This window comes from Amborella trichopoda, chromosome 12 (genome assembly GCF_054954075.1).
Source record: "Amborella trichopoda isolate Santa Cruz 75 chromosome 12, AtrichopodaSantaCruz75HAP2 v2.0, whole genome shotgun sequence".
Classification (NCBI taxonomy): Eukaryota; Viridiplantae; Streptophyta; class Magnoliopsida; order Amborellales; family Amborellaceae; genus Amborella; species Amborella trichopoda.
The window spans coordinates 39,361,904-39,381,466 of NC_142347.1; positions in this window are offsets into that span (position 1 = coordinate 39,361,904).

Below are 19,563 nucleotides of genomic sequence, written 5' to 3' on the forward strand. Positions count from 1 at the left end.
TTCTAGGTAATGGATACTTATTTTTCACTGTCACTTGGTTCAACTGTCTATAATCGATACACAATCTCATGGTTCCATCTTTCTTTTTAACAAACAGTACCGAAGCACCCCAAGGTGACACACTGGGCCTAATAAAATCTTTATCTAATAATTCTTCCAATTATTGTTTAAGTTCCTTAAGTTTTGCAGGTATCATTCTGTAAGGTGCCTTAGAAATTGGGGCTACCCCTGGCAATAATTCAATAGAGAATTCAATTTCCATGTCAAGCAGTAATCCTGACAATTCTTCAAGGAAAACGTCGGGAAATTCTCGGATAACCGGAGTGGTATCCAAATTTATCTCTTCCTTTCTATCTTCTTTGATATAGGCAAGAAAGCCTTGACACCCTTTTTGAAGGAGGCGATTAACTCGAATACAGGAGATTAAATATGATGAGGAGCCTTCTTTGATACCATTGAAGTAAAATACTGGTTGATTCGGAATACTAACAGTAACCATTTTCTTGTAACAATCAATACTTACATGGTATGCAGAAAGTCAATCCATGCTTAAGATTACATCAAAATCTTGAATTTCTAGGAGTATTAAATTAATCAACAGTTCTTTTTCTTCTATCTTTATTACACAGGATTTGTACACTATATTGGTGTCACTTGAATTTCCCATCGGTGTGGCTACCTCTAGAACGTATTCTAGTTGCTCTGGTTCTACCTTTAAGTAGCATGAAAAGTGTGGTGACACAAATGAAGGAGTAGATCCAGGATCAATCAAAAGATGAGCTACTTTCTGGAAGATAATAAAAGTACCTTGGATCACTGATTTTGAGGCCTGAGCGTCTTGCTAGATAATCGCAAATACTCTTCCCTTCATCTAAGGCTTTTGAGTTATCTCTCCCTACTTTGGAAGCTGTTGCATCTGTAAGCTAGGACATTCTCTAATATGGTGCCCCAATTTTTCACATTTAATACAGGCTTCAGTATTCCAATAACAAGGGCTCGATCCGTGCTTTTTCCCATATTTTTTACATGGTTATATTGGGCTTTGAAGTGGCAAGGGCCTTAGCTTCTTGTTTGCCCTTTCAAACTGTTGTCGATTAGATGGTGTGGGTCTAACCTGACTTTTCTGATTTTTTATCTTTTGGTAATCTTCGAAATCTTTTTCGACAATTTGAGCTCGATCCACTATTTCAGCATAAGTTCTCAATTTTAAGACTGATATTCTGCTTCTAATAGCTGGTCTGAGACCCCTTTCAAATTTTGCACCTTTCTTGCCTCATTGTTAATCATATGTGGTGCAAACCTGGCCAATTCAGTGAACTTGGCCTCGTACTGTGCTACTGTCAGGTTTCCTTGGATTAATTCTAGAAATTCCATTTCTTTTTGGTCTCGAATAAAATCTGGGAAATACTTTTCATTAAATGCCTCTAGAAATACTTCCCAAGTCAAGGGTTTATTTTCTTTAACCAATACTCCTTTTGCCGTTCGCCACCAACGTTGTGCCTCACCTTCTAACATAAAAACTGCTAAGGCCACCTTCCTATTATCAAGACATTCCATTACCTCGAATATTTTCTCCAATTACATAATTCATCCCTAGGCTTCCAGTGGGTTTACAGCATCCTTAAAAGAAGGTGGGTTTAATTTCTTAAATTGTTCGATATTACTCCCACCATTTCGCGTAACTGACTGCCTGGGTGGATTGTTGTTTTCCATCTGATGTTGCGTTAGAGCAACCATATTTTTCAAGGCTTTGCGAATTCCTTCCATATTAGCTTCAGCTATTCTGGATCTTGACTTCGTCCCAGTCTGTACACGCAATAAATGTGATTTTAAGTACATTCTTTTTAAATTTCTTAAGAATCTTAAACCTATTGCTCTGATACCATAAATTGTCACGCTCCAAGAATTTACAATACTGATATCCCTAAGATGTGACAGTCAATATATATATATATACATCTCTTAGTAGGACAAATTTACAGTGGCAAATTCCTACAAAGTAACAAAAAAAAGTTTAAGCACAACTACAATATCTTCCAAAGTTGATCCAGACGACCACTCAAATTGAAACCGTCGTTATCCTCAAAAATTGTTTACCATAGTTTGATGAGTTTTGCTACTCAGTAAGTGATCATCATAATCCTAAAAATAATCATGATTGAAAAATATCAATATTTTAAAAAAAGAGATCTATTAACATAAATGCATTAACAGTTTCACTTTCAATAAATGCATAATTAAGTATAATCCGAATAATGGAAATGCATATAACATTTTAACGGCAGTGCATAATTCAAAGGATTTCAAAAATTACCCTACTGGCGTCCCAAGTAAGTCACCTATATAATGGGTCCACTTAATCCCTATCGACGTCCCAGATAGGTCTTAATCCCTATAGGTCCACTTATACCTTACCGGCGTACCAGATGAGTCCACTTAATCCCTATCGGTGTACCAGATATGTCCACTTATACCTCACCGGCGAACCGGATGAGTCCACTTGCATACTTAAAGTATTTATAAATCTCTTTAAACATTTGAAAGCAGCAATATCATGTACTCAACATATCACTGAAATTATTAATATGAATTTCACTGAAACTATTAATAACAGTCACTTTCAATAACATTTCAAAAATAACCAGTCAAATATTTTGGGGTCAAATTTAGAAAGGTAGCAGTTCGTAAAGACATTCTAGCATAATTGCCAATCTAATATGTATAGAAAAACTCTTATAGAAATTCAGGAATACGGAATTATCACAATTTATAGGATGCTAATTCACAAATAAACATTTCACGGACAATGCTATAATCAATTGTAAAAATATCAATTTTCAAATAATAAGGCAGTCATTTGCACGTGAAATTTGCAATGTCTAAATATTCAAAAATAGTAGAAAGAAATCTCACAATTTTACTAAAAGCAGAAATGTCACATTTATTTTCAATAATTTTACAGTATCTAAAATTTTCTAAAAATAGACAAGAAAAATAAATAAATTTATTTTTCTAACAATTTACAGCATTAAGATTTCTAACATAGATAAAATATCACAATTTTATTAAAAGATTATTTTTCAAAATAATGAGGTCGCTTGGGCATAAAATTTATCGCGCCTAAAATTCATGATAATAAGTAGAAGTAATTATTTCATTTTATTTTTAAAAAGAACGGATTATTTTTCAAGATAATGAAATCACTTACCTAAAATATTTGAGAAGGAGCTTCCGATAAAAATTCGGCTAGAGAGAGAAAGAGCTCATTGCGTTTCGATTAGAGAGAGAAAGATCTCAAAAATTTTCTATGGTGGGAGCCCTCGCATCTCTTATTTAAATTCTTAAGATACCTTATTATATTATCTTATTAAGTTACACCTCATACATGAGGTGTAACAATTATATTATACCTGAACATTTAAAGCCCACATCCACTAAAGGACGTGGCAAGGCAGCAAAAATTTAAACCAAAAGCTTTTGAAAATAGTGATGATTCGTAAGGACCATCATGCTCATATGGACCATGACTTATTAAAAGTTTCTCTTTTGTCTTTTTTTTTTTCCCTGAAATTTTAGGATTATTACATTTACCTTTGACACACACAGGTATTATTGATCAACTCTCTATTACTTCTTTGCTAAAAAAGGATTAATCATATGGTAGATTTTTAGAGCATCAGCTCTTTGGCAGGTATAGCTGGAAAGAAATAGGAGAACTTTTGAAGGAATTAGTGAAAGAAAGACTTATGTGATCTTTTGCCAGGGAAATACAATTTTTTTTTTTAATAAAATATAATCACCCCCTATAATTTTGGCAACAAGATCACTCACAGATGGTCTTATTACAAGCAATAGAAATTCCAAAAATAAATAACATATCAATAATATAAATCTCAACTACTTGATGTCATTCATACAACCTAATAATGTGCTTGAGAATATAAAATAAAAGAACAAACAAATAAAGAAAAGATGACGGAAATTACCTCAACCAGGCTTTTTACACCTCACATCGAGTCTCCACATCCAATGGCGGGGGATCTGTCGTCTAGCTTTAATCTCAAATCGGGATAACTGATTTTGGCCAAACTATGTAACCACCCTTAAAATCTTTACTAAACCTTAACCCCCAAAACTAACTTAGGCTTCCCTCTAATTTTTCCAACCCTTAGTTTCTTCTTAAGTCTAGAGAGGAGAGAGAGAGTACTACCTAGGGTTTTGGAGAGAGAAAATTAGAGAGAGTACTACCTAGGGCTTTGGAGAGAGGAAATTAGAGAGAGAAATATGGAGGAGAGAGTGTGGGGCATGCCCCTCTAGGAGAGAGAGGTGAGAGAGAGAAAAGAGCGAGAGAGAGGTTGTGTGCAGAGACTGAAGGGAGAGCACCCCTATTTATAGTGGATACATAGGTTTAGGGTTTCTTAGGGTTTTCCCATAGTTTGTCTCTTTCATGAGATTGAATCTAGACAGTTGATCAAGGTGACTTGTAGGGTAAGAGATCTGAGTCATCCATTCCATATATGGGCCATCAACATTATGGAAGGTGCTTGGACCATTCTCTCCCTTTCCTTAAGCCATTTGCCCATCAATATATTTAAATAAAATAAATATCATGCATTCCATAAAATTGCATGATCCATGTCACATATTCCATAAGGATATATCAATAATTATCAAGTAAATAAATACTACCAAATAAGATAAGGTCAATATTTCCCTTCCAAGATTTGACCACATACCACAAATCAAAGTTAACATATTTAATAAACTTGAACACAAAGCAACAAGATAGTCCAAGGGGTGGGGCGTGCCACCCCTTTGTGGCACATGTGGGCCCCCCACCCACATGCCGCATGGTGGGCCCATGTAAATTTTGGGCCCCTATGGAATTTTATAAACAATTTAATATATGAATTTTTACAATCTTGTAAAATCAATAACTGTATTTTTATAAGTCCAAAAAACATAAATAAAATATTGAAAGATTCATAAAAATTCAAACAATAAAACTAAAAACATTTCAATAATAAAATGAGCACAATTAACTAATATGATGAAAAAAAAATCCATATGGTTTTAGGAATTCAATTTGTAATAATGGGGTACTCCACCTTCAACTATGGACTACAGGTCATACTAGCTTTATCGAACCGACCTAGTGTTTCCCATGACCCACAGTCCAAGCAGGGGCTCATTAGCGGTCACCAAGGTCAAGTCGATGAATCAAGGGGTCACAATCTCAGTCTGTGGATTACAGGTCTTCCCCTAGAGACGAGTCAAGGTCATCATGACCTGATGCGACTACAACTCTATAATGCATAGGGGTATCTCTCGCACATGCATACGCTTCACTAAAAGGTGGATTTCTGGCTTTCCGGAACGATCTATCGATATGCATGCTGTGTGATGAAACATGGATGAGGTTTTGGCCCCCGTCTCAGTAGGCCTACCATCACACACATGGGTCACACATCCCCTCGGCTCACTCATCTAGGCATATGCTCCTACCTCATCTAGGGCTAACCTAAAACCCTCCTCGGTTTAATTCTTTATGCCCAAGTACCTTGGGTTTTCCAACCGACTGGCTTAGATCGATAAACATAGTCCGGCATAAGCAAACATCATTTGGTTAGTATGGGGATCATACTCCCACTGAGTTTATGTTTCACTATAACAAAAGTATTTCAATACACACTCATAAGGCCTTTAAAGGCTACATAAACCCAACATTTCCCACTTGGCCTTTGAAGGCCTTACATTATGTCTTCCTCACTTTCTCTCATCCCATCTCTCTTACATATCTTACAAAAACATTAGGTACAACTCCCTTAGTAAGAGGTTCTGCAATCATCAAATCTGTAGATATGTAGCTGATCTCGATCTCTTTCAATCTTACCTCATTTATCAAGTGATAAAAATAAGGCTTAATATGCTTGGAGTTCTTGTGAAACTAAGGCTCCTTAGTGACACAAATAGCGGCAGTGTTGTCGCAGAAAATTCACACTGCTTCACAATGTACATGATGAAAATTAAATTGATTAAGAAACTTCTTACTTCACACAGCCTCCTTGGCTGCTAGACAACATGCTACATAATCGGATTCTATGGTGGACAATACCATAATATCTTGTTTCTTTGACTTCCAAGAAACTGCACCCCCTCCAAGCATAAACACATACCCAGATGTAGACTTCACATCATCTGGATCCGCGAGATAGCTTGCATCTGAATATCCCTCTATTGTAATTTTCGTTCTCCCCTTATATGTGAGCACATAGTTCATGATCCCTTTTAAATATCTGAGAATTCTTTTCACAACTTTTCAATGCTCCTCTCTTGGATTACTGTGGAAACAGCTCACCAGACTCATGACGAAGGACAAGTCAGACCTTGTTCCCGTCATGACATACATAAGGGACCCAACTGCGCTCTTGTATGACACTCTCTCCATGGCTCTTATATCCATGTCTTCGGTAGGACACATCTTATTGCTAAGCTTCGTCTTTTTGTCAATTGGGTAGATATGGGCTTACACATACTCATATCAAGCTTTTTCAGAATCATCTTACAGCTTGGAAAAGTTGGATAGTCTTCTCTCTCCTGTTTCTTATTATCATGATGCCCAACACATATGAAGCTTCTTCAATATCCTTCTTATCGAAACGTTGTGCAAGGAAATTTTTCGTCTCTACTACTAAGGCAATTGAGCTATTAACAATTAGCATACCATCCACATATAATGATATAAAGACCACATCACTCCCATTGACCTTTTAATATATGCAATAATCTTCATTATTTATGGAGAACCTTGCAAGAGTAAGGGTCTCCTGAAATTTTATATACCACTATCGCGATGCTTGTTTTAAGCCATAAAGAGATTTATTAAGGTTGCATACTAGGTTCTCTTTCCCTTGCTCCTCAAATCCCTTAGGTTGGGTCATGTAAATTTTTTCTTCTAAATCCCCATTTAAAAAGGTTGTTTTGACATCCATTTGATGAACGTCAAAGTCAAAATGGGTTGCTATAGCTATAAGGATTCAAATGGATGGAAATTTGGCAACAAGGGAAAACGTTTCCTCGTAATCTATCCCTTCTTTCTAGGTGAAACCCTTTGCAACCAACCTAGCTTTATAATTTTTTTATTTTCCCTTCAGAGTTCAACTTTTTCTTGAAAATCTACTTACAATCAATGGCCTTACGTTTTTTAGGTAGAAGTATTAATTCTCATACAAGGTTTTGGTTAATGGAAGCATACTCATCTTTCATGGTTTCTACCTAGTATTCCTTTTCAGGACAAGTCAAGGCTTCATGGTGAGTTCTAGATTCTGAATCTGGATCTTTCACAACCTTATCAAAATGTTCTCCAAGGTAGACAAAATGTTCTAGGTAAAGAGGTGGTCTACTGATTCGATTACTTTGTCTTGGTTTTGGTAAATATTCACTTTCTTTAGGGAGTTTAGGAACATCTTAGGTTGGTTTAGAAGTTTCAGGTTCAAGGTCTCGAACTACATCCTTGTTTTTGGCCTCCTCATAAAAATTGGCTTGTTTTCTACTCACCCTTACTTCAAGGAACTATTCCTCGAAGAAGTGAGCATCACGACTTTCAATAACCGTACATGTTTCAAGGTTGTAGAATCGATACCCCTTACCATGATCTAGGTAACCAATGAAAATGGATTTGACAGCTTTGGGTTGCAATTTGGTTCTATTTTAATGTGGGATAAGGACATGGGCTGAGCAACCCCAAACTTTCAGGTGTTCAAGGGAGGGATTACGACCTGTGAAAATTTTGTGAATAAGTGGAGCATCTTTTGTGGGAGTCTGATTAAGGATATAGTATACCGTTAATGCAGCTTCTCCCCAAAATTCTAATGAGAGATTTGCATGCCCCATCATACTCCTTTCCATTTCCACTAAGGTCTTATTCCTTTTCTCAGCTACGCCATTTTGTTCAGAAGTATAAGGCAAGATGTACTGATGAATGATCCCATTTTAAATGCACAATTATTTGAAAATATCAGATGAATATTCCCCCCCTCCATCGGTTTTAGGGACTTTAATTTTCAGGTTGGTTTGATTATCTAACTGGGCCTTATATTCTTTGAATTTTTCAAGGGCTTTTGATTTTGCATGAGTAAGGTACACATGGTCATATCACGAGTCAGTATCTATAAAATAGATAAAATATCTTTTTTCTCTTTTTGTAGTCACATTCATAGGTCCACATATGTCACTATGAATGATTTCCAATATGCTAGTAGCTCTTTTTGCCCTGGTGGTATTTTTCCTTATTAATTTTCCTTGCACACAAGACTCACACACTTTCAATAAATCTCCTTTATAATTTTGAAGAATCCCATCCCTTTTTAATCTTTCCATTCGTTTGATATTAATGTGTCCTAACCTCATATGCTATAGGGTAGCATCAAATTCATTAAGGGATGAGACATAATCAATATTCTCTTTTATTTCAATAGTAAATAGCCCATCTACAAGTCGTCCAGTCATGATCATATCTTTCCCCTTTTTGACTACCACTTTCTCCCCAATAAAAGTGGTTATGAATCTAGTCATAGACATCTTAGGAACCAAAACCAAGCACTTCCTCATATCAGAAGCATAAAGTGCTTGCTTTAGGATCAAGGTGTTCTCACTCTTCAGTTTCAGCTCAAAATCTCTAACTCCAAGAACATCAGTCTTCTGATTTCCTCTCATGTAAATATGTTGTTGTCCTGACCCCATGGAAGTGAAAGAACAGAAAACTTCTTTGGTGTTTGTGACATGTGTCGTAGCACCCGAGTCAAGACACCAAGAGGCTCCCTTGAAGTCAGCCAGCATAGACTCAAAAACCACACATGCTAATTCCTTGTTAGTCCCTCCAGATTTGTTAAACTAACAACTATTGGCTATGTGACCCACCTTCTTGCAAATAAAGCAAGTTCGAGTCTCTCTCTTTGCTCCCTTATTTCCAAAATCTCTCCTTTTGAAATCTCTTTTCTTTCCAAAATTATTTCTTCCCTTTCCCTTTTTAAATTTAAAAGAATGTAGAGATTTGACCATATGCACGGCTTTCCTTGAAGTCGTTGTCAGTAGTTGCCTTGAATTTTTCCTCTCCTCTTCTGCTTTGATTGTAGTGATGAGCTCCTCCAGTTTTGGTGCTTTTCTTGTGGCTGAGATGGGAGATATGAAAGTCTCCTATGAATTAGGAAGTGAATTCATAAGATGAACCACTGGCATAGGTTCCTTAGGTTTCATGCTTGTATCTTTTAGCTCTCTGAATAGTGCATGAAACATGTGCACATGATATGCAAACGTAGTACCTTCTGTCATCTTTAATTCATTATACATTCTCATAGTCATGGTTTGCTTCATAAGAGAGGGTTCAACATGCTTTCTCTCAAGTTTATCATAAATTTCACTTGCAGTGTAGATTGACTCATACTCAGAAGCATATGAGTCAGTCATAGCAAATAAAAGAATGTGTTTGCATCTTAGATTCCTCCCCTTCCAATTGGTGTACTTCATCATTAATGACTTGAGATGAGTCATCAATTGGATGACGAAGTCGGTCCTCAAAGAGTACCTCATGTAAGTTTTCCTCATAGAGGACAAATTTGATTTTTTTTTTCCATGAGACAAAATTGGTCCCATCAAACCTTTCGATTTTCAAGATCTGAGATGAAGGTCCGAGCAGCCATATATTTCTATCGTCAAGCAAAAATAAGAAAAGACTCCTAATGGCAATCAAGTAAAAAATAGCTCTGATACCAATGAAAGAAAGGCCTATGTGATCTTTTGACGAGAAAATACAATTTTTTTTTTTTTATAAAAAATAATCACCCCTTATAATTTTGGCAACAAGATCACTCACAGATGGTCTTATTACAAACAATAGAAATTTTAAAAATAAATAACACCTCAATAATATAAATCTCAACTACTTGATGTCATTCATACAACCTAATATTGTGCTTGATAATATAAAATAAAAGAATAAACAAATAAAAGAAAAGATGTCGGAAATTACCTCAATCGGACTTTTTACACCCTATACCGAGTCACCACATCGAATGGTGCGGGATCTATGGTCTAACTTCAATCTCGAACCGAGATAGCTGATTTTGGCCAAACTATGTGACCACCCTTAAAATCTCTACTAACCCCCAAAACTAACTTAGGCTTCCCTCTAATTTTTTCAACCCTTAGTTTCTTCTTAGGTCTAGAGAGGAGAGAGGGAGTACTACTTAGGGTTTTGGAGAGAGAAAGTTAGAGAGAGAAATATGGAGGAGAGAGAGTGGGGTGTGCCCCTCTAGGAGAGTAAGAGGTGAGAGAGAGAGAAAGAGAGAGAGGTTGTGTGTAGAGATTAGAGGAGAGCATCCCTATTTATAGTGGATATTTAGGTTTAGGGTTTTTTAGGGTTTTCCCATAGTTTGCCTCTTTCATGAGATTGAATCTAGACCGTTGATCAAGGTGACTAGTGGGGTGAGAGATCTGAGCCATCTATTCCATATATGGGCCATAAATATTATGGAAGGTGCTTGGATTATTATCCCCATTTTCTTAAATCATTTTTCCATCAATATATTTAAATAAAATAAATATCATGCATTCCATAAAATTGCATGATCCATGCCACATATTCTATAAGGATATGTCCATAATTATCAAGCAAAAATACTACCAAATAAGATAAGGTCAGTATTTCCCTTCCAAGATTTGACCACATGCCACAAATCAAAGTTAATATATTTAATAAACTTGAACACAAAGCAACACGAGAATCCAGGGGGTGGGGCGTGCCACCCCTTTGTGGCACATGTGGGCCCCCCACCCACATGCCACATGGTGGGCCCATGTGCACTTTGGAGCCCCATGAAATTTTGTAAACAATTTTAAAATTGGACAATTTAATAGATGAATTTTTACAATATTGTAAAATCAATAACAATATTTTTATAAGTATAAAAAACATAAATAAAATATTGAAAGATTCATAAAAATTCAAATAATAAAACTAAAAACATTTCAATAATAAAATGAACACAATTAATTAATATAATGAGAAAAGGATCCATATGGTTTTAGGAATTCAATCTGTAATAATGGGGTACTCCACCTTTAACTGTGAACTACAGGCCATACTAGCTTTATCGAACCGACCTAGTGTTTTTCATGACCCACAGTCCAAGCGGGAGCTCATTAGCAGGTCACCAAAGTCAAGTTGATGAATCAAGGTGTCGCAATCTCAGTCTATAGATTACAGGTCCTCCTCTAGAGATACAGGTCCTCCTCTAGAGATGAGTCAAGGTCATCACGACCTGATGCGACCACAACTCTATAATATATAGGGGTATCTCTTGCACATGCATACACTTCACTAAAAGGTGGATATTTGGCTTTCCCAAACGATCTATCGATATGCATGCCATGTGATGGAACATGGATGAGGTTTTGGTCCCCATCTCAGTAGGCCTACCATCACACACTAAGGTCACACAGTCCCTCGGCTCACTCATCTAGGCATAAGCTCCGACCTCATCAAGGGCTAACCTAAAACCCTCATCGGTTCAATTCTTTATGCCCAAGTACCTTGGGTTTTCCAACCGATTGGCCTAGATCGATAAGCACAATCCGACATAAGCAAACATCATTTGGTTAGTATGGGGATCACACTCCCACTGAGTTTATGTTTTACTATAAGAAAAGTGTTTCAATACAAATTCATACGGCCTTTAAAGGCCACATAAAACCAACAATTATTTCAGATCTTGTCCATATTAAAGATAAGATTTTGCATAATGTCTAGTTTTGGTTCTCTAAGTCAAAAGAAGGTTTTGGGGTTTCCAAGTTAGATATTCATCTTAACTTGTGTGATCTGATCCATCAAACTAGAATGTGCCAATGCCCTATTGGAAGGTGGTTGGCTTTACTGAAAAATGGATATTACCTATTAATGGTTGCGTTAAACTGAACTTTGATGGCAATTCATTTGAAAATCCAAGTCCGGTTGGTTTTGGTGGGATGGTGAGGGATTCAAAGAGTGTGTAGTTGTTCTCTTATCTTGGGCTACGTGGGATAGCAACCGCAAATTGTGCAGAGTTTCTAACTGTTTTGAATGATCAAAAGCTTTTGAAAATTTGATGTGTTGATATGGGATGGATGGTGGAGGGTGATTTTTTAAATGTAATAAATTGGTGTTCTAGAAAAGGCGGTCCCCCATGGAGTTTGAGAAAGCTTTCGATGGAGGGGATGGATATATGTCAGAGTCAAGTGGTGGCTTTCAACGTTGTCTATGGGGAGGCGAATGCGAGGGCTGATTCTTTGGTTAAACATGGAGTTCAGGCTGATCATTTCATTGTTTCTACTTTGACATTGTAATCTGTTTCTCAGTTATGATTCATAAATTTATGTATTCGTGTCAAAAAAAAAACGGAAGAGTAGGGGTGGCATTGGATCTAGACCCGACGGGTAGACCCGATCTATGTCCAAGTCCATGTAGACCCGACTCAAATCCAACCCCAAATCGTCTTGATATTTAAATAATATTTAATATATGATAGTTAAATAATATATAAAATAAATATAACTATATAAAATTTTAGTAATAATAATTAAATAATATATATTTATATTCAACAAATTTATAAAATATATTTAAACATATAGATATTATGAGTTTTGGGTCGGGTCCGATCGGGTTTAGATCTAGGTCTAGGACCCGATCCGACCCGATGCCACCCCTAAACATGAGAAAAAAAAAAAGATAAAGAGAGAAACCCATGTGAGCCTTAAAATTGGGAAAGGATACTGAACCATCGAAGATTCTCAAGGGGATAAAATCATAAAACTAAAAACTTGCCATTAAAATCTTTCTTGATATTAATTGAAATGAATGGAAATAATTAATCTAGGAGTAGGAAATTGTAACAATTATTGTAGTCTAATCAAATAGTAAAGTAATTAATTGCCTTGATGGGAATCGATAACTCAAGCAACCCCAATTGATCACTCACCACAAATCATGCATTCATATGGGGTTTAACTATTGGTACGTGTGTGGCCATGGAACTTCACATGTGCCACATATTTTTTAAAATTTAATTAATATTTTTTAAAAAATATTATGCATTCCAACATTAACATCTCCTTTACCAATAAAATTGGAAGAACAATAAATAAAAAAGATAACATAAATAAACCACAAAAAGAACTCGAGCAAACCATAACACTGAATTTAGGTCATTCACTACTAGAAATTACATCTACAAGAAAGATGGCTAGCAAAAATATATTATTAAAAAGAAAATTACAATGAGACACAATGCTTGCTCACAATGAAGAATTTAGTAAAAAATCACCAAAATCCCTTCTTCTTTTTTGGGATGAGTCAATGGGGAGAAAGCCCCTACCATTTATAGGAATTGAACCTACGAAGTAGTATTGCAAATCATGAAGCGCTGATCAATTAAGCCCATACCCTTTTCCTAAAGTTGTGAAAAATTGGAGTATATTTCTTCTTACATGTAAAAAAAAACAAGTATATTTCTTATCTACACAAAACGCCACAATGAGCTCATTTGGCATTCCCTCTTTCTTCCATTTACCAAAGAGAAAAGACCTGTCTTTTTAATAAAGAGAGGAGAAAAAAAAAAGATGTTACCCCGGTGGCTGTTAGCTCTTTATTAAACTATTCATCCAGTAAAAAAGAAAGAAATGCCCCTAAAATAAAAAATAAATGACAGAGATGCTCATGAGTTCAATGACTCAATCACGTTGATTTTTGTCGCCAGCCAACTAAAAATCAATCCATTCCGAACACTAAAAATTAAAATGTAAGGGAATATTGTGCTATAAGATTTTTCATTTTCGAATCAAAAAAGTCAAAATCAGCTTTAACCATCACATGTGAAATTCGAAGCTTGAAGTGTATCACATAATTATTTCAGACTTTGTGCCTAATATTATTTATTTTTTAAAATGTCAAAAGCTTTATTAATTCAGACTTTGTGCCTAATATTATTTATTTTTTAAAATGTCAAAAGCTTTATTAATAAAAGGAAGTACAAGAGCAATAGAAGATACACATCATCGAAACAGATAGGGCCCTCATAAATACACCCCTCTTGCGTAAGTCATCTGCACTGTCATTTGCTTCACTATAAACGTGTCTAAAAGAGATGACAAATGGCTTACTAATATCCATGACATTCAACCAGAAAGATCTCAAGCTCAAAGGCCATCCTTAGTCCTTGCACCAATTAATGACATTAAGCAAATCTCTTTCCACAATCAGGTGTTTGATTTCGCATCGAATGATCAATAATAATCGTTACTTGTATAAAATATTAATCGTCTTAATATATACTTTTTTTTATAGGGAAATTATCACAAATATATCTTATTTTTCGTCGGTTTAAAAAAAAAACCTTCAACTTTTATAAACTTTGCCCACAAAATGACCTTCACAATAGTCGTCGTATTAGCATGTTATACAACATTTTAAGTACAGTAGAAACTAAACCACGTTATACGGCACTTGAAATACTGTAAACCCTTTTGTCTTTATATTTATCTCTTTCATCTCTCTAATTCTTTTTATGATTATCTCTTTTTTTTCTCTCTAATTCTTTTTAATATTTGTCTCTTTTTTATCTTTTTAATTTATTTTTTTATCGCTTCTTTCTCAATCTCTAACTCTCTTTCTCTCTCTACTTACTACATCAATTCAACAAACACGATTCCAACGCGATACAAATCTGACTCTGTCTAATTTTCATAGGGGATGGAGTTAAAGGGCGTTTTTATAGGGGAGGGTAAGGTACGCACATGTTGTTATGCAAATCTCCTGGGAGAGAGAAAGAGTGTTAGAGAGAGAAAGAAGAGATAAAAAAGACTTAGAGAGAAAAATAATAGATAAATATAAAACAAATGAGAGATGAAAGAAGAGATAAAAAAGAAATAGAGAGAGAAAGAAGAAATAAATAAAAAACAAATGAGAGATGAAATAGATAAATATAAACAGAAGAAGAAAAATGTTTTCTGCATTACGAGTGATGTATAACATGGGTTAGTTTTTACGGTACTATACTTAAAATTCTGTATAACATGAGTTAGTTTTTACGGTACTTAAAATGTTGTATAACGTGGGTTAAGGTTATTTAGGTAAAAAAAACCCAAAATTAAAGAAAAAAGGTGTGGACAAGGTTTATGAAAGTTAATGATTTCTTTTGTAAGTAGACGAAAACTAAGATATATTTGTGATAATTTTCTTTTTTTAAAAGTAACATATTACCATTACCAAGTTCTATGGGCAGCATTGCAAAAGAAAAAAAATTAATGCAACAACAGACAATGGCAACTTAAATGAGAGGGACAACTAGAAATGAACTAGTGAGGGACAAAGAAAGGGTTAGGTACAATTGAAATGAGGGGACCCAATAGAAATGAAGTTGTGGAGGACTCAAAGAGGGTTAGGCCCAATTGAAACGAAATGGCCCAATAGAAATGAACTTGTGGAGGACTCAAAAAAGATTAGGTCCAATTTCCAAAGAGAGACAAACATACGAGAGTTATAGAGAGAAAGAAGGGATAAAAAAGAATTAAAGAGAAAAAGAATAGATAAATATAAAATGAATGAGAGATGAAAGAGATAAATATAAACAAAAGAATAAAAGGGTTTTCGGCTTTTCGAGTGCCGTATAACATGGGTTAGTTTTTATGGTACTATACTTAAAATTCCGTATAACATGAGTTAGTTTTTACGGTACTTAAAATGCTGTATAACATGGGGTTAAGGTTATTTAGGTAAAAAAAACCCAAAATTAAAGAAAAAAGGTGTGGGAGAGGTTTATGAAAGTTAAGAGTTTTTTTTAAAAAAAATAGACTAAAACTAAAATATATTTGTGATAATTTTCCTTTTTTATACGTAACGTAGTACCATTACCAAGTTCTATGGGCAGCGTTGCAAAAGAAAAAAAGTTAATGGCAACTTAAATGAAAGGGACAACTAGAAATGAACTAATGAGGGACACAAGAAGGGTTAGGTCCAATTGAAATGAGAGGGCCCAATAGAAATGAAGTTGTGGAGGACTTAAAAAGGGTTAGGCCCAATTGAAACGAAAGGGCCAGATAAAAATGAACTTGTGGAGGACTAAAAAAGGATTAGGTCCAATTTCCAAAGAGAGACAAATACAAGAGAGTTATAGAGAGAAATAAAGGATAAAAAAGAATTAGAGAGAGAAAGAAAAGATAAATATAAAACGAATAAGAGATGAAAGATATAAATATAAACATAAAGAGAAAATGGTTTACGGCATTTCGAGTGCCGTATAACATGGGTTAGTTCTTACGGTACTTAAAATGTTATACTTAAAATGATGTATAACATGGGTTAGTTCTTACGGTACTTAAAATGTTATAGTTAAAATGCCGTATAACATGGGTTAGTTTTACGGTGCCATATAACATGCGTTAAGGTTATCTTGGTAAAAAAAACACCGAAAATTGAAAAAAAAAGGAGTGGGCGACGTTTATGAAAGTCGATAGTTGTTTTTCTAAATACACAAAAATTCAGATATATTTGTGTTAATTTTCCTTTTTATAAGTGATGTAGTACCATTACCAAGTTCTATGGGTAGCGTTAGAAAAGAAAAAAAGTTAATGCAACAACAGACATTGACAACTTAAATGAGAGGGACAACTAAAAATGAACTTGTGAGGGACTCGAAAAGTGTTAGGTTCAATTGAAACGAGAGGGCCCTATAGAAATGAAGTTGTGGAGGACTCAAAGAGGGTTAGACCCAATTGAAACGAAAGGGCACAATAGGAATGAACTTGTGGAGGCTCAAAAAGGACCAGGACCAATTTCCAAAGAGAAACAAACATAAGAGAGTTAAAAAGAGAAAGAAAAGATAAAAAAGAATTAGAGAAAGAAAGAAGAGATAAATATAAAACGAATGAGAGATGAAAGAGATAAATATAAACAGAAGGAGAAAAGAGTTTACAGCATTTCGAGTGCCGTATAACATGGGTTAGCTTTTACGGTACTTAAAATTTTATACTTAAAATACCATATAATATGGGTTAGTTTTTACGGCACTTAAAATGCCGTATAACATGGATTAATATTATTTTGGTAAAAAAACACCCAAAATTAAAGAAAAAATGTGTGGACGAGGTTTATAAAAGTTGAAGGTTTTTTTCTAAATAGATGAAAATTAAGATATATTTATTATGATTTTCCTTTTTATAAGTGACATAGTACCCTTACCAACTTATATGGGCAGCGTTGCAAAAGAAAAAAAGTTAATGCAACATAAGATATTCGCAACTTAAATGAGAGGGACAACTAGAAATGAACTTGTGAGGGACTAAAAAAGTGTTAGGTCCAATTGAAATGAGAGGGCCTAATAGAAATGAAGTTGAGGAGGACTCAAAGAGGGTTAGGCCCAATTGAAACGAAAGGGCACAATAGAAATGAACTTGTGGATGACTCAAAAAGGATCAGGACCAATTTCCAAAGAGAGACAAACATAAGGGAGTTAGAAAGAGAAAGAAGAGATAAAAAAGAATTAGAGAGAAAAAGAAGAGATAAACATAAAACGAATGAGAGATGAAAGAGATAAATATAAACGAAAGGAGAAACTGGTTTACGGCATTTAGATTACCGTATAACATGGTTAGTTTTTACAGTACTTAAAATGTTGTATAATATGGGTTAGTTTTTACGGTATTTAAATTGCCATATAATATGGGTTAATGTTATTTTGGTAAAAAAAATCCAAAATTGAAAAAAAAAGGTCTGGGCGAGGTTTAAGAAAGTTGAGGGTTTTTTTTCTAAATAGAAAATTAAATTTTATTTGTGATAATTTTCCTTTTTTATAAGTGAAGTAGTACCATTACTAAGTTCTATAGGCAGCATTGCAAAAGAAAAAAAGTTAATGCAATAGCATATAGTGGCAACTTAAATGAGAGGGATGACTAGAAATGAACTTGTGAGGGACTCAAAAAGTGTTAGGTCCAATTGAAATGAGAGGGCCCAATAGAAATGAAGTTGTGGAGGACTCAAAGTGGGTTAGGCCCAGTTGAAACGAAAAGGCCCAATAGAAATGAACTTGTGGAGGACTCAAAAAAGATTAGGTCCAATTTCCAAAGAGAGACAAACATAAGAGACTTAGAAAGAGAAAGAAGAGACAAAAAAGAATTAAAGAGAGAAAGAAGAGATAAATATAAAACGAATGAGAGATGAAAGTGATAAATATAAACAAAAGGAGAAAAGGGTTTACGGCATTTCGAATATCCTATAACATGTGTTAGTGTTTACGGTACTTAAAATGTTATGCTTAAAATGCCGTAGAACATGGGTTAGTTTTTACTATACTTAAAATGTTGTATAGCATGTATTAAGCTTATTTTGGTAAAAAAACACCCAAAATTGAAGAAAAGAAAGGCGTGACGAGGTTTATGAAAGTTGAGGGTTTTTTTTTTCTAGATAGACGAAAATTAAGATATATTTGTTATAATTTTCATGTTTTATAAGTGATGTAGTTCCATTACTAAGTTCTATGGGCAACGTTGCAAAAGAAAAAAGGTTAATGCAATATCAAATATTGGCAACTTAGGTTAATGCAATATCAAATGTTGGCAACTTAATGAGAGGGACAACTAGAAATGAACTTGTGAGGGACTAAAAAAGTGTTAGATCCAATTGAAATGAGAGGTCCCAATAGAAATGAAGTTGTTGAGGACTCAAAGAGGGTTAGGCCCAATTGAAACGAAAGGGCCCAATATAAATGAACTTGTGGAGGACTCAAACACGATTAGGTCCAATTTCCAAAGAGAGACAAACATAAGAGAGTTATAGAGAGAATGAAGAAATAAAAAAGAATTAGAGAGAAAGAATAGATAAATATAAAACGACTGAAAGATGAAAGAGATAAATATAAACAGAAAGAGAAAATAGTTTACAGCATTTCGAGTGCCTTATAACATGGGTTAGGTCTTACGGTATTTAAAATGTTATACTTAAACTGCCGTATAACATGGGTTACTTCTTTCAGTACTTAAAATGTTATACTTAAAATATCGTATAACATGGGTTAGTTTTTACGGTACCCTATAACATGGGTAAAAAAAAAAACCGAAAATTAAAGAAAAAAAGTGTGGGCTAGGTTTATGAAAGTTTATGTTTTTTTTTTCTAAATAAACGAAAATTAGGATATATTTATGATAATTTTCTTTTTTTGTAAGTGACGTAATACCATTACCAAGTTCTATGGGCAGCGTTGTAAAAGAAAAAAAAGTTAATGCTACAGCAGATATTGGCAACTTAAATGAGAGGGACTCAAAAAGTGTTAGATCCAATTGAAATGAGAGGGCCCAATAGAAATGAAATTACTCAAAGAGGGTTAGGCCCAATTGAAACCAAATGGTCCACCAGAAATGAACTTGTGGAGGACTCAAACAGGATTAGGTCCAATTTCCAAAGAGAGACCAACATAAATTCAAACTAAAGTGAAATTATTTCTTGCTTCAATGGAGCATTCTGTCCACTTGCTCCCTTGG